The 14,268-nt window shown below is 44.6% G+C and overlaps 1 protein-coding gene across 2 annotated transcripts in view; it reads right to left on the bottom strand.

Moving 5' to 3' along the window:
• POU2F1 (POU class 2 homeobox 1) overlaps nucleotides 1-7,488 on the bottom strand; it is a 118,974-nt gene extending 111,486 nt beyond the window's left edge. The window contains exon 1 of one of the 2 annotated variants that reach the window (XM_065676462.1): nucleotides 7,295-7,488. The gene's annotated coding sequence lies outside the window, so the exon portion shown is untranslated. Of the gene's footprint in view, nucleotides 1-6,853; nucleotides 6,912-7,294 lie in introns of those variants that run through there. The other variant, XM_065676458.1, reaches the window with a different exon arrangement.
• Nucleotides 7,489-14,268: the final 6,780 nt, after the last annotated feature.

Genomic DNA, 14,268 nt, shown 5'->3' with positions numbered 1-14,268 from the left:
TTGGTGGTTGTTTTTTGTTGGTTTGTGGGGAGTTTGGGGCATTTGGGGTTTTCTTGTTTCTTTAAGGTTGCTTTACAGGGATATCAGTCCAAAATTCATCACAAGTAACAGTGTCTAATTTTCCAAGTACTTTTGCCAATATGTCCTTTTAAGCCACAGTCCTTTTTAGAGAGGTGTCTTACTAAGCAGCACTAAAATAATGGGAGCCACTCAAAAGGCTCCTCCATAAATTCTATTTGAGAGTTTCTGCCATTGCTACCACTAATGCAACCATACCTGTGATAGCACAACCCACACCAAACTGTCACCATATATTGGTTTCTTAGCTACTCTTCTACTTCAGTGCAGTTTCATCACTGGCTTCAGTGATCTATGTGAAGCCTGTTGGTAGCACAGGAGAAATAGCACAGTGCCCATGGCTATCCATCCTCACCACTTCCCTTGGGCCAGTACCATTTTAGATTGACTTGAGTTCATCAATACAATCAACTGGTTTCACAGTGGTTTATACAACTCAACTAAGGCAACCAAAAGGCATGCTGCTGCTTTGAAGATTCCTTCTTTCTGCCTCCTCCACTTTCACACACATGGTTCTACTCTCCCTCTCTTGCACTTGAAGGCTTTTCTTGAGCCAACCCCAACTCACAAACCCAAGACATAAATCATCTAGGCATAGGTTTCCAACAGGTTAGCAAGTTAAACTAGAGCATCCCGGAAACCATCAAGTACTAGAACAGGTGCCAAGTAAATAGTAGGATCACATGGGTGAGAGCATGACTCCCCACTTATGCCAACAGGAAAGCCATCAGGGAGAATAAAATTATGGGAAGACTTGGATTAACATGTGCGCTTCTTGTTCCCTTCCTTGACTGGTATTGCTATTTGTCTAATCTTATTGTAAGCCAGTTCAGAGAGCTAAACAAACAAAAAAAAACTATTCATTATTTTTTGCAAGGCTTGTTTTCTACCAATTTAATTCTCTGAACTAGCTCAGCAAAGGAATCAGGCAAGCATCTGCACCAGTGCAGAAGGGGACAGGAACACACAGGGAGAGGAGAGCAGGCTTGGGTTGATTTAAGCTGTCATTGAACCGCATACCCTACAGCAGATCTACACCACATTGTAGTTAGAACTGACAGTAATCTGTACCTTTACAATAGGAGGACTTCATCTCTGATGAGAGCACATGAACAGCACTGAAACATCCTAAGCAAAGTTTAACTTGGGCACAAGCTTGGACAATTACACATTAAAGCAGAAGAATCAGATTACTCTTACCTTCAGAGATACTACAGATCATTAGCTAATTATTCCCCCAGCAACACTCTTGTGAAAATGCGTTCTGTAATTCCCATTACATGGATTTAGCCCAGAACAGCACAGAAAGCAAAACTGGTGATAAACTCAGGACTGGAACATAGAAAACCCTCTATACCAAATGAACACTTCACCATTCAACTGTGTTGTTTATTAACCCTAAACTAACTCAATTAGTTTCAATAAGCCAGTAGCGGCCTATCACAAACTCCTTCTGCAAAGACTTCGTAACACACTGTAGAGCTCATAATTCGTAACACAGTTATGTTAACAGATGTAGATATTTCATAGCTACTTGTGAAAGGAATAATACTGAGATCTTCAGTTTATTTCCTTTTTTACAGAGAAAAAAATAAGTGTGCATTAAGCAGCACGAGTCCTGTTCACACAATCAAGAAATTTAATGTAAAGAACTATAGAAAGGAAAATACATCTGCCTACATTTTTTTCTTAGGTTAGCAATTGCTAAAAAATTGCAAATGAAATACAAGCAACTACTTAACACACCCTAAACAAGACCAGAATCTTTTTTAAAAATATATCTCCCCTGCCCAGGCCAAAAAATCCCACCCTTTTTTTGCCCTGTATAACAGAGTAACACATTAGGAAAAGGGGTGGGGAAAATTTGTTAACAGAGGAGCAAATCTAGGTAGTAGTAAATAGCCAGCACTAAGTCTATCCAGCAACATGAGATAATCTTTCATTCACATACTAACTTAAGCACTCCAACCAAGCATACCACATTTGGGACATTCAAGTCATACTTAATTTTGTTCAACAGCTTCTTTTGACAACAGCTTTGTCACAGAGACTGAAAATACATGTCATAAAAGCCAGTCATTTGCCACAACTGCCACTGATTCTCTCAAAATGAAAATAATAAAGCCTCAAGTGCAAGTAGCAGAGGCTGCTGCCTCATTGTCAGCTGCATAAAGTATCAGCATTGAGATTATGGGCAGCAACAGTTTGGATGCTGGAAAAAAAAAATGTAAGAAAATTAACTGGACTGGAATTTGCACATTAAAAATGCCGTAATCTGGTTTGAAGTCATGAAATCCACAGGAGCCAAAATCTGAGGAAAGCAAACGAAAACTGCTTGCTATAAAAGAAAACTACTGCATGCTATAAAACTACCGCAAATTTGCTGAGAACCAGGAGAGAAAACCAATATGTCTCTAAAGGAGATGAACATTATTTAACAAAAGAGCTGGATGACAGATGATTTAAAAAAAAAAAAAAAAAAACCCACACCAACACATTCTGGAGAGCATGGACAAAACATTTACCCCAAAATTTCAAAATTTTTGCATCCTTGAGCATCTGAACATAAGGAAAACAACAAAAAAAAAAGCTATGGTAAACACGGAATTTACCACCTGAAATTTAACAGAGATTAATTGAAAATGGTGTCCAAAATCTCATTTTTCCGGCTAAGGCATTATTACAATCGAGCAGAAGTAGAAACAGCACTTCTTCATGCCATGTAAGAGATTCCTAACACAGAGTATGTTGGTGCTTCCCAGGTTTAAGGGACAGAGTTGAAGGCTACCTCACAGATTCCACCGAGTGAGGCAACTCCAAACATCAGCACCATTACTCAACCAAAACAAGCATCCAGAAGCTATCCACATTCAGCATCATCAAGTCAGCATTAACTCTTACTAGCTGAATTATTACTGCAGGCTAATCCTTGAAAAACTGGTAGCAACATGAAACCTGAGGTGTGTTTTTTTCCTGTTAAAATGAAAGGGTGGGAAGTACAGATTTTTCCCCCCTTCCTTCTAGAAAGCGAGGAGTAAGCCCCTAGCTCCTCTAGTTGGGCATCACCATATTGTCACACACCTTCACAACTCTGCACCACATGCAGTAGCATGGCTACTGACACGGCTTAGCCTGTTCTCCAACCTGCTCTTAGACTGGTCAGTTTTCTTTGAAAAAAAAAAAAAAAAAAAGGAAAAAAGAAAATACAAGAGATAAAGGGCAGAGACACCTTGGTAAGCAAGCAGAAGTAATCAGGCAGGGGAACTATTTCATGGGGAGGACAAGCCTTCTTCCTTCTGGCTGTAATAACACAAAAGCTGAAAGGACAGCAGAAATAGGATAATATATTTCCCTGGTAAAAATTAGGAAGCAACAGTAGCACACCTCTCCACTGTAACCACAGTCCATAGGGAAGAAAAAAAAAGTTTCTTTTACTCTCCAACCCACCACTGATAAAGGTCCAAGAAACAGCTAAAAACCCCACCAGTGATAAACTAACATAAAAGTCTTTACTCAAGACTGAGAAGTAATACCCACTTATCAGACTCAGCACCTTCTGACAAATGAAGATGACACCACAGTTTAGAAAAAGGGTCTTCCACTAATGTGTTGCTGACGGGCTTCATGGGTGAGGACACATTTCTACCCACATCATGTTCCAGTAAAATTTTAAGCTACAATACAGGCACACAAATATATGTTTCAGAGAAATAAATTTGTACTTTGGCATGTAAATACCTGAATTCAGAGTTATAAACCCCAGCTCAGCCATAAGACCATACAAGGCCACCGTCCAGTATGACAGCCTATAAAAATTACTAAAACCTCGGTGACAAAAGAAGTTTTGTTTTCAAGATGCGATGTACATTTTTATCATGCTGGATAAAATATCTACAGTCTCAGAAGTGGTTAAATTGCTGCTATAAAGGAAATTGTCCTCAGATAAATGGTTTCCCTATGAGAAGGTTTCAGTGCTGCACCTCACCCCAGGTCAATAAATCAAATTAACTGCACCTTGTCCTCTGGCCAATGACATCATCGGCTTGACCACATCTTGTGAAGCAAGTGCAGAAACATACGCTATTTACAGCGTGAAATCATATTACTGCTTTTTGTCCAGCCAGCCTTGTGCTGCTGGTCTGTGAAACAGTCACCTGAACAGTATCATTACCACTTCTACACATTTTTTTCCTTCTAGCATTCAAGGCCTGTCTTCACCAAGAGTGAAGAAAAAGGATAAATAACCCGAGTTATTATTTTTTAAATCAAAATGCTTTTCATTCACTGCAGCATAGTATTTTGTGACAGATTAAATTTAGCACCAAATTACAAAATACACCATCTGCATTTGTATGTTAACTCTCTTCCCAGTCAAATCGAAAAGATGCTTACATGCTGATCTGGCACTGTTACTTGGAAGTACCCTGCTGTTAGGTCCTTTTTCCCCACGGGGTGAAAACAATGGTCACTAATAAAAACCTCCAGTTTCAGCTGAAACCCGTCCCCACCGAAATATTTCTTTTTTTTTTTTTTTTTAATTACTACCTCTTTCTAATAACGTAGCCCATTTGTTTTCTTTCTCAGTAGAGCAATATCCAGTTCAAAACTGAATTACTCCAGGCAATTTAAGAGAATTTCAATTTTCACTTGGTGTTCTTATGACACAATCACAGAAAACTTATCTTCCTTTCTAGACCCTGTACTGCCTAGTGATATCTTCTGTCATGAAAGTCAAATCTAAACAAAAACGGAAAATAAAAGAGAAAACCCAAACCCAGAACAGTCAAAGATACAAGCAGCGACAAAAGCATCTGACAAACCACACTGTGTAGATTGCATCCACATTAAGCAAAAAGGTGAATAAGATTATCCCCAACGTGTTCAATTCTGTTTGTGTTCAGAAGGAGGAAGAAAGCTGGTCAGATTTTGAGTGTGTCTTCTATAGCTCTCTCAGTGCCAGGAAACGTAAACTAGAAGCAACTCTCCTTTAAGGAAAAGAATCAAGGACAAAGGGACCAAAAATGCCCAAGCCTCTGAAAAGCAGATATGAAAGGAACACCTTTAGTCTTGAGTTGATAAATTAAAAATAAGCTCCTTATTTAAAAGACATGGGTGTTTAAGAATCTATGAGCAGACCTGATACTGCTCAAGCCCCAGGAGGGTTTTATTTTTGCTGGCAGGGGAGGAGTGGAGATGGGGGGGTGTCATTTTGGTTATTAGTAAATAAATCAAGCCACAGAGAGTGAGGCCTAGGCGCTTGCCAGAGCAGCCAGGGCCTAGCTCTTCCTCCTCCTCCCCTCATACAGCCTGGGCTTGATCTAGGGGCCCTGTGGGTTGCCAAGAAAATTTTAAAAAAGCGAGAGAGCAAGAAAGAAGAATCATATTGAACCACAAAAGCACATGGGGCGAATGTAAAATATAAACACGGCGTTGGGTTCTGAGTGGCTGTTATTAAAGGTCTGAATTACTAAACATGAGAGGCGGGGAAAGCCAGGCGGCCATTTCAATAATATAAACCTCCCCGAATTAGACATTATTCAAATGAGAAGGAAAGAGAGAGCGATCGAGTGAAGGACAGGGAAGGGACTCGCAACCCCTGTGCCAGCCCACCCGGGCTGCCACCACCACCAGCAGCTCCTGCCCCTGTACCCAGGGCGAGGGGACATGGGCCCGGGTGCCCAGCACCCTGAAGGAAGAGGGGAGTTTCCCTGTGGCCGCAACGCCCTGATCCCCGCAAACCCTCGGGGCTGTGAAAGCAGGAGGGCAAAAGGGGAGGAGGGCAAGCACCTCTGCCAGAGCAGATCCAGCCTTCGGGGGTGCAAAACATGCGGCCGTTCCCGTTGGAGGGGAGCACGGAGAAACTCTGCCCGCACACCCCATAAGTCACCCCACACCTTGGGGGGTGGGGGGCTATTTGCATAAAAAGCCAAACCACGCTCTCATTCTGCCTCCTTCCCGGGGCTATCCGCACCTATCCACCCCATGCCTCCAGGCCCCAGGCTCTGGGGAAATAACCTCGGCTGGGGTGATGCGAGGGGGAGTTAACGAGAAGAGAGATGAGGAAACCCAAGTCTTCGTCGCTCACCCGGCCACACAGAGCGGCCAGCACTCCCGTCCTCCTCCGTCCTGCCGCCGGCGGACCCTAGCCCACTCGGGGGGGCGCCCGCCTCCCTCCAGCCCGGCGGGCCGTTCCCCCCCCTCCCTCTCGACCGGCGCCGGGACCGCTCCAGCGGCATCCATGCCCCCCACCTCCCCCGCCACGAATATGTAAAGCGGCTTTTATTGTGGGCGTGCGGGCCGGGGGGGGAGGGGGGGGAAGTAGCTACCCACCTCGGGCCGCTTTTGGGTGGGGGGATGCATCCCCCCTCATGGCTTCACCCTCACCCCTCCTCCCGCCTCCCCCCTCCCACCCAACACCGATTCCCCACCCCGACCCGACCGCCTCGCCGTTGAGCCACCGCCCCCCATCGCCCCGCTGCCTGCCCCGCCGCCGGTGCCCCGGCATGCGGGAGGGTGCGAATGCGACTCCCTGTGAGGGAGGGAGCGTGTGTGTGGTGTGTGTGTGTGTGTGTGTGCGTGTGTGTATGCATGTATGTGTGTATCTCTCTGCACGGAGAGGCTGCTTTCCTTCTCTCTCCCCCCCTCCGCTCCCTCCTGTGCCGTTAATTATAATAATCCTGAGTACTAATAAATTATGCTAAGCGGGGCGGGCAGGCGGCGGGGGGGCCCCGTGTGCGAGTATGAATATGAATATGTAAAACGCAGTAATGATTACCTGCCGCTGCCGCCACCGCCGCCGCCGAACTCTCATCTTGACTCGCTGCTCCTCCGTCCGCCATTTTGAATATTTTAACCAAAATCGGCCGCACGATAAACCCTCCCTCACTCTCGGACCCCCCACCCCCCTCCTCCCCAGCCCCTCCTCCTCTCCCCCCTCCCCCCCCGCCACCGCCCCACTGCGCAGCCGCCACACCACCGCGCCTCGGCTGCGATCTGCGCATGCGCCACCTCTCCTTCCCTCGTTCCCACGTTCCCCCTTCCACCGGGAGGTGCGCCACCGCGCATGCGTCCCCTCCCCGCTCACCCCTACCCCCCCGATGCAGCCTGCGCGCGGCATTGCGCAGGCGTGCTGCTGCCTTCCATTCACTTTTGGCCAGGGTCTATTTGACATGTAAACCTTCACGCCGCACGTAGCGTTGTTTCAGTCACACCTCACCTGCACCGCTTACTTCCCCTACCCGCCTGTCTTCCCGACGCGTTCCTGTTTATGATGGGGTGATCGCTGGTGGCGCTGGGTGGCGTGGGGGAGACACGGATCTTGTTGTGGTTCACTCAGCCGTCACCACCCCAGTGTCTGACTCGGGGGGGGGACGTGTGCCCCCTGCGGCGTTGGGGGGTTTCGGAAGGCTGCGGCCATGGGTTAACAGCGGGGTGATAGGGAGGAGCCGCTCCCACTGGGGAGAGGGGGGGTTGTTCTCCCCGTGTCTCCTGCAGCCTCCGTGAAGCGTTCTGCCGCCAGGCCGACCTTGTGTAGTGGGAGTGGTTAATCGCCGTACTAACAGAGGGGCGAGCAGATGACACTGGGTTCAAATGCAGCCGTTGGCCGGAAAGGGCATTTCTGAAATAGCTGTTACCGGCGAGTGACGGTGTGAAAATACCTGTCGTAGTCGCGCCTTCACGACAGGTACTCCTCAAGCTTAAAGCAAAATGAATCCCATGTGAATAAAGAGGAATTGCATTCAGAGAAAATTGCGTGCAAACCGCGGTTGTCCGTGGAGGAGGGCAGGAGTGGTGCCCTGAACAGGGCGATTGCTAAAGAGGCGATTCCTCTCTGTTAAGAAACGCACACTTGATTTCCACACGATTTACCCCTCATTCTGGGCAGTACAGTGCTCCTGGGGTGTCTTTCTCAACCAAGTGTTTCCACTTACCGCATCAGATTTGACTAACATGGAGAGGAAGTCAGGCTTCACGCCTCTCTCATTAAAAAGGAGTAAATAGTAAAAGAATACAGGGACCAAAAAATAAATTTAGCTTTAGATTCAAAACTTCCAAATGGGCACAGGCAATTGGCTAAGCAGACGCAGGGGCAAAATTCAGCTGATTCTTGACAGATTTGGCAGAGTAAAAATGAAACTTCCTCACATGCTTAACCTTAATATTGCATAAATACAGGTTATGCCTGATCTTTGTAATGTACATCCATAAAAAGCAAAAGAAGATACAGAAGGTGGTACAGAATGGCATTTATTAAAGACTCAGTCTTAATGTTTTCCAAGAGTCATTAACTTCAAGAGGTCAACGAGTCCAAGCCAGATTTTCTTCTGGGGCTCAAAACCCTTGTGGAATAAGAGGAGGCAAGGATCCGTTCTTGCATGCCGTTGCTGAAGGAATTGCAAGTCGTGTCAGAGGCAGTCACTAGATTTTTTTTTTCATTGTGAGGGAAAAGCCAAAAAGGAAAGGCTGAAGGAGGGAAACAGCAGGGTTTCTCTCCAGGGGCTGAATCAGAAAAGTAGTTTTGACGTTTTTATTTAAAAATAAGGTCCTCTGGTAATGGGATTTACTTTTTTTCTTCCACACTACAAAAAACCCTCTTGATACTGCAGAAAACATTAGCAGAAATACACTGCATTATGAAAGCGAAAACGTTCCACTAACACTGTTTGTACTCTCACATGTTCATTAATGATACTCCATACTAGTAATGAAGAGCTTTGTCTCAGGAAGATCTGTGTTTCACTCTCAGAAGTGAACATGTAAACAAAGGCATACTGTCATGCTCCTCTTCTGTTCAGCCATGATCCTTGCAGGCCAGTTAATCCACTTTTATGGCCACACAGTGGCTGCACCGCAACAAATAAAGGTGTAGAGAAAGGGCTGCCTAGATTAAGACTCTGCACAGCTCTAATCCTGCCTACCCTGAATATTGTCTTTCATATCTTCCCATCTCACCTGTAGACTCTTCTCAGTCCTGCATGCTACTTCCTACTGACCTCCTCCCTCATAGTATCAACTTCTCACAGGTGAGAATTTGCTCTCATTACCACACCTTTCCTCTTGCTTAGCTTCTGCAGTTAGCTGGAACCCATAGCTGCTGAAGAAAAGATGTCTGAAAACAAACAGATGTGTGGGTTTTGGGGTGGTATTTTTTGTGTTTGATTTTTTTTTTGTGGGGGGGGGGGTGCTTTTTCGGTTTTGTTTGAATTTGGGTTTGTTTTTTTCCTGGTTGTTACTAACTTGCTCCATGTTTTCAAATTGACCAGCTATAAAGAGAACCTCATTCTGTTTGGCCACATAGCTGCTCTCCCTTTCTCTTTAAAGGTTGCTCTCAACCTATATCTGTATCCTCTTCCCTACTTTACTTTGAATGCGTCTCTATCTGATGCCTTCCCCAAGGTGTCATACATCCCTGTGGCTGTATATCCAGGAAAGCTAGCCCAAATCATTAGTGATGAATAATTTATAAGATAAATTTTACCTCACTTTCAGTTGTGAGTTGTCTGTAAACAGCTTGTGATTTCTGCAAACTTATTATTTGGTGTTACTTTTGACATAGTGTCAGACTGGTGTCTTAATCGTGAGCAACTTGCTAGAAATACTTGAAATCTGAGATAATTGGACACAAAGATGATACAAACCTTCCTGCAAGAAGCTGAGCACTCTGGAACCGTAAAAGACGTTAAGTGTGAAACTGAGTTGTTTAGCTGCAGTCAGCGAGGCTGGGCTCACAATGGTACTTAGGAACACACATCCTCTGCTCAAACACAGCCCAAAGCAGCGAGCACCTTGCGGTACTCCATGTTTCTGTTCTCTTGCTGGACACATCAGCCTCTTGCAGGGATTTTGCTTTAAAATACTTCCTGACTCTGAAAAACAATACAGTGTTAGAATTCAACACACCTGTAAAGGGAAGAAATAGTATTTCAGGATTTTTTAAATCTCTGCAGTATGTCTCTGTCCATTGTCTGCATTTTGATCAAGACACCTCCTAATACCTAGCTCTCCTTTGTCTGTTCTTGTGCCTGTAGCCCAAAATTTTCTGTGATCGCTGTATAACCTTCTGAATTGTCTGTCTCCTGCTAGAATTAATTCAGTAGTGTTTCAGAGACAATTTTTATTTTTTAAGGTGGGGAGGCAGGGGACAAAAGAAACACAGATCACAGTATTTAAGCAAAAAGCACATTGGGAAGGAAATTACCCTTTTCCCCACACAGTTTTAGAGTACAGAGAAATTAAGAGCGAACCTCTCTGCTCTGCTCCAATTCCACTGTGCCACTCAGATGTGAATCCCAGATGCTGCTTTTCTCACACGATATCCCTTCTTTCTATCCTCTTTACAGCTGATTTCCTTCCTCAAGGAGGCCTTATTTGTAGAGTCATGGTTGCTTCAGCATTCCCTTTGGTCCTCCAGGTACTGCAGCAGAAGCTTCTGCCATGGAAGTTATTCTTTGCCCTTTAGGCTTTTGTGCATACCTCCCCAAAACCTCTCAACTCATTCCATTTTCAGACTGCTCAGACTGCCTCACCTTTAATTAAACTTACCTTTGTGTCTCTGTTTACCATTTTTCGTGTGTAATACATGCCCTTTCAGAGAGATGGGCAGTCTTTCTGTTACAGTCTCATTTTTTTAATGTGCTATCAATAGATGAACAACAAAAGACCATCCATGTCTCAAAAAGGTTGTAATTTAGAGAGATGGCAGGCAACGAGCATGGGAAAATTGGATTAGTAGCTCCTTGATTAAGGAGAAGTCATGAAAAGAGGTAGGAAGACCATGCATAGCTCCTCCAGTGTCACAGCCTATCCTGGCTGAAGATTAGGGATTCTCTCTGCCCCTTCATCCTTGAATATTTCTGTTTAAATTCAATTGTGTAATTACATTCTGCCTACCCCAAATTCCTCTGTAATTTCAATTGGACACGGTGTCCTTCACTGTCTAGGCAGAATTCTTGCAGTGCTGTGGGGCACTGTTAAAAGGCTGCCACGCTCCGCTCTAGTCCCATTTCATGTAAATGGGGAAAGAGAATGGACCTAGATCCCTTTGAACTAAAACTGCTGATCCATATAAGCGAGACAGGGCTTGCTATAGAGTGACAAGGCAGTCCTTACCCCATGGCAATACACTGGGCATTTTTTACAATGCCTCAGTCAAAGCAGGTTTTTGGAGTAAAAGTCTGAATCTGTCTAGAGGTATTTCTCCCCCACAACACCATGGCCTTTGATCAGAAATAAAGCTGTACAGGGACCCCCAAACCACTACTTTGCTGAATTTATGTGGCCTAGGAGTACCTGCTCTCACTGTTTAACATGGCAGAAATGCCATAGTGATTTAATTTAGGTGAAGGCAGTTGTATCATGACAAAGGGGTATGCAGTACAGATGACTACTTCAGTAAAATGCCTTACAAACACTGGTAAGTCCTGTTCAGTTTATGACCCAGCCCCAACAGTTCTTACACATTTTTCTGTGTCAGCATTTTCCCTCAATCCCTACCCTGGTATCAGTCACCTAAGTTCCAGTTTGTTTTATCACAGTATTATTTTTTCAAGTGTTGGTACCTGCATTAGTGTGAAAGTATTTCTGCTTCTCTTGCTTCCTCTCACTTTCCACTTCCTTCCTCACTAGTGGCACAACTGCTTACTTGGTCGATGTAGCTGCACGTGGCCCTTCGGGTAGGGTATCAGAGCCACTCACCTTTTGTATCTCCACCACCACCTGCTGTGGTCTTGTGTGGAAACTCAGGGTGGAGAAGGGGAGGGAGCATGTGTTGATGGGAGGTTACTCCTCCTTTGTGTTGTCTTTTAGAACATCATCTTCATCTTCATGTCTCGTCATACGAGTTCTGTTCAGGGTCACGGAAGGAGTTGCTCACCTGGTTTAAAGTGATGCTCTGTGCAGCTCAGCAAAAAGGAATTGGTTTGATATAGAAACTGGAATTATTTGATGTTTGATCAACCGAAAGCCGTATTTTTTTCACCACATGTACGCCATTGTCAGAGGAAAATGGGGCTGATACAATCATTAGCGGCAGAGCCCTTTGCCAAAGTTTGTTTCCCCTTAATGCTAAAGTACCCTGTGTGATTCTCCTGGCACACAGTGGTAAATCTTTACCTGAAATAAACATCATCTCATTGCTTGTAGTGCTGTATCTACATGGAGCCTCAGTAGTTTTGAATTTTAATGGGACTTCTGCTATATATATTGTGCAGGTTTGGTCCTGCTCACAAGGGATGCCTTTGTGCCTACTGCTGTGATAGCAGACCTGAGGCTGCTGTTTGTGTCTCTGGCAAACAGCAGATAGATCAGGTGAGACGGAGTAGACCCTATTTCCATGTTTCCTTGGTTAGCTTACACGTTTAAAAGTGAGTTGTTGTTAGCAGGAAACAGGGCATGTAATAACTAGAGTTGGGTTTTGTTTGGCTTTGAGTCATAAATCTTAAAGGAAAGGAAAGCCATCATGTTCATCCCCAAGTTTGTCATACAGTCAGCAAGGGGCAAGGCAGTAGTATGGGCAAGAAAATGAAACATGTGAAGGTACAAGTGCCAGCGGGGGGGAAGTCACTGTTGCTTATTGTCAGTTTTGGTGTGACACAGAAAGTTCAGCTAATCCTCTTAGTTACAGAGACACATGGGTGGGGGGACATTGTTATCTCAAGCAATTTGCTGGCTCTATTCCTTTTTTTTCCTTAGAGTTTCTTTTCGCATAATTGAGCAGCATTTCTTCCTGGGACTGGTTTGCAATAATCCTGAGGCCTCATCTGGGAAAACGCTGAAAAATACAGGAGAAGCGGCGCAAGTGAGGCAGCTATCACCATGAGTTTCTCTCTTCATAAAGGGATCAGGTTTGGTCTCTTTGGTGCTGATGGTTAAAAATAAGCTAAAGATTCAATGTGATGCAGAGCAGTGTGTTGGTCAGAGTGAGTGATCACTAGGAAGGCCTATCTCAGACATGAGCTAAAAGGGTGGGTAATTAACAGCCATTCAGAAAACAAGGAACTTGAGGTGGAGCAGGGGGTGAGAATTCCACCAGAGCTTGCACCAGAAATGTGTTGATTCCACTTTCATTGCCAAAGGGATGTATCTGGGGTAAATCTAATCAAGAGTCAAAAGGTGAACAACAACAATAACAACTGAGGAGGTTTGGTTTTATTTATCCAGGAGATAAGGATTCAACTACAGGAAGAGAATGAGAAAAAGGCGCCTCTTTTCTGAGCAGACAATTATTCCACCCACACTCACACATCATCAAGATTTTAATAATCTGTTACTAAGGCTATTTAAGAGTTTCTCAGCCTCAGGGCTGGCAATGTTGGTGCAGGTACTCTGCCAGTTGTCACAGGTGTCTTTTTGCAAAAGACCTGAATAATTAACATGGGAGAGTGCTGAAGATGGCTGTAGCCAGGAGCCATTCTTCAGCAGACTCCCAGCATTGTTCCTGGTGATAGAGCAGGGTTAGTGCTACTAGTAGGAGGACACATTTGAAAACCCTATTTTCATATGCAGACAGAGCCTTAGTCTCTGCAGATATGAGACTGTTTCCAGCACCATGACTTTACATTCCATGGGAGTTAAGGGCTCTGGTTCCCAAGCCCTGGTGATTCACCCTGGAGAGTTTTAAGACCTTACTGTCTTCATTTACTAATAACACTATATTAGTATAATACTAATAATAAATGTATTTTGCTGTGGTGGCTAAAGAATTTATTATCTCTGGCTGTGGAGATAGGTTACCTTTCAGTTAGGGTAGCTAAATCCCACAGAGACTACGAGTCAGAGCCACCAGATGTGAGAGAAAGAGCCAGAGCAGACATAACTCACAAAGCAGTTGTAAAATAAGTTGTATAGTGGTTTTAAGATAAAAGATGTTCTGCTGATGTCCTGCTAGCACAGGACAAGGAAGTGACAAGTTTGGTATGTTATATCTAGACATATTTTTTTGATTTGGCTGAAGTTCATCAATTGGCTGCTGGAACACCTCCATGCTCAAAGCTTGGTTCCAAACAGAGAAAACTCCAGGGGTGGATTAAACAAGACTCATGGTGTGTTTCACCAGGTTTTTGACTCAGGTGCTTGGAGAATGAGGGCACCATCATGTGCTGTGTCTTGTACCTTCAGGTCACTTTGGTGTGTCTGCTGTGCACTTTCATCACAGATAACAACTGTATTTCTTTAGTTCATGTCCATATTGTG

The sequence above is a fragment of the Lathamus discolor genome, chromosome 4, assembly GCF_037157495.1.
Source record: "Lathamus discolor isolate bLatDis1 chromosome 4, bLatDis1.hap1, whole genome shotgun sequence".
Classification (NCBI taxonomy): domain Eukaryota; kingdom Metazoa; phylum Chordata; class Aves; order Psittaciformes; family Psittacidae; genus Lathamus; species Lathamus discolor.
Note: the sequence above shows the minus strand (reverse complement) of the source record. Positions and strands in the feature narration are given on the sequence as shown.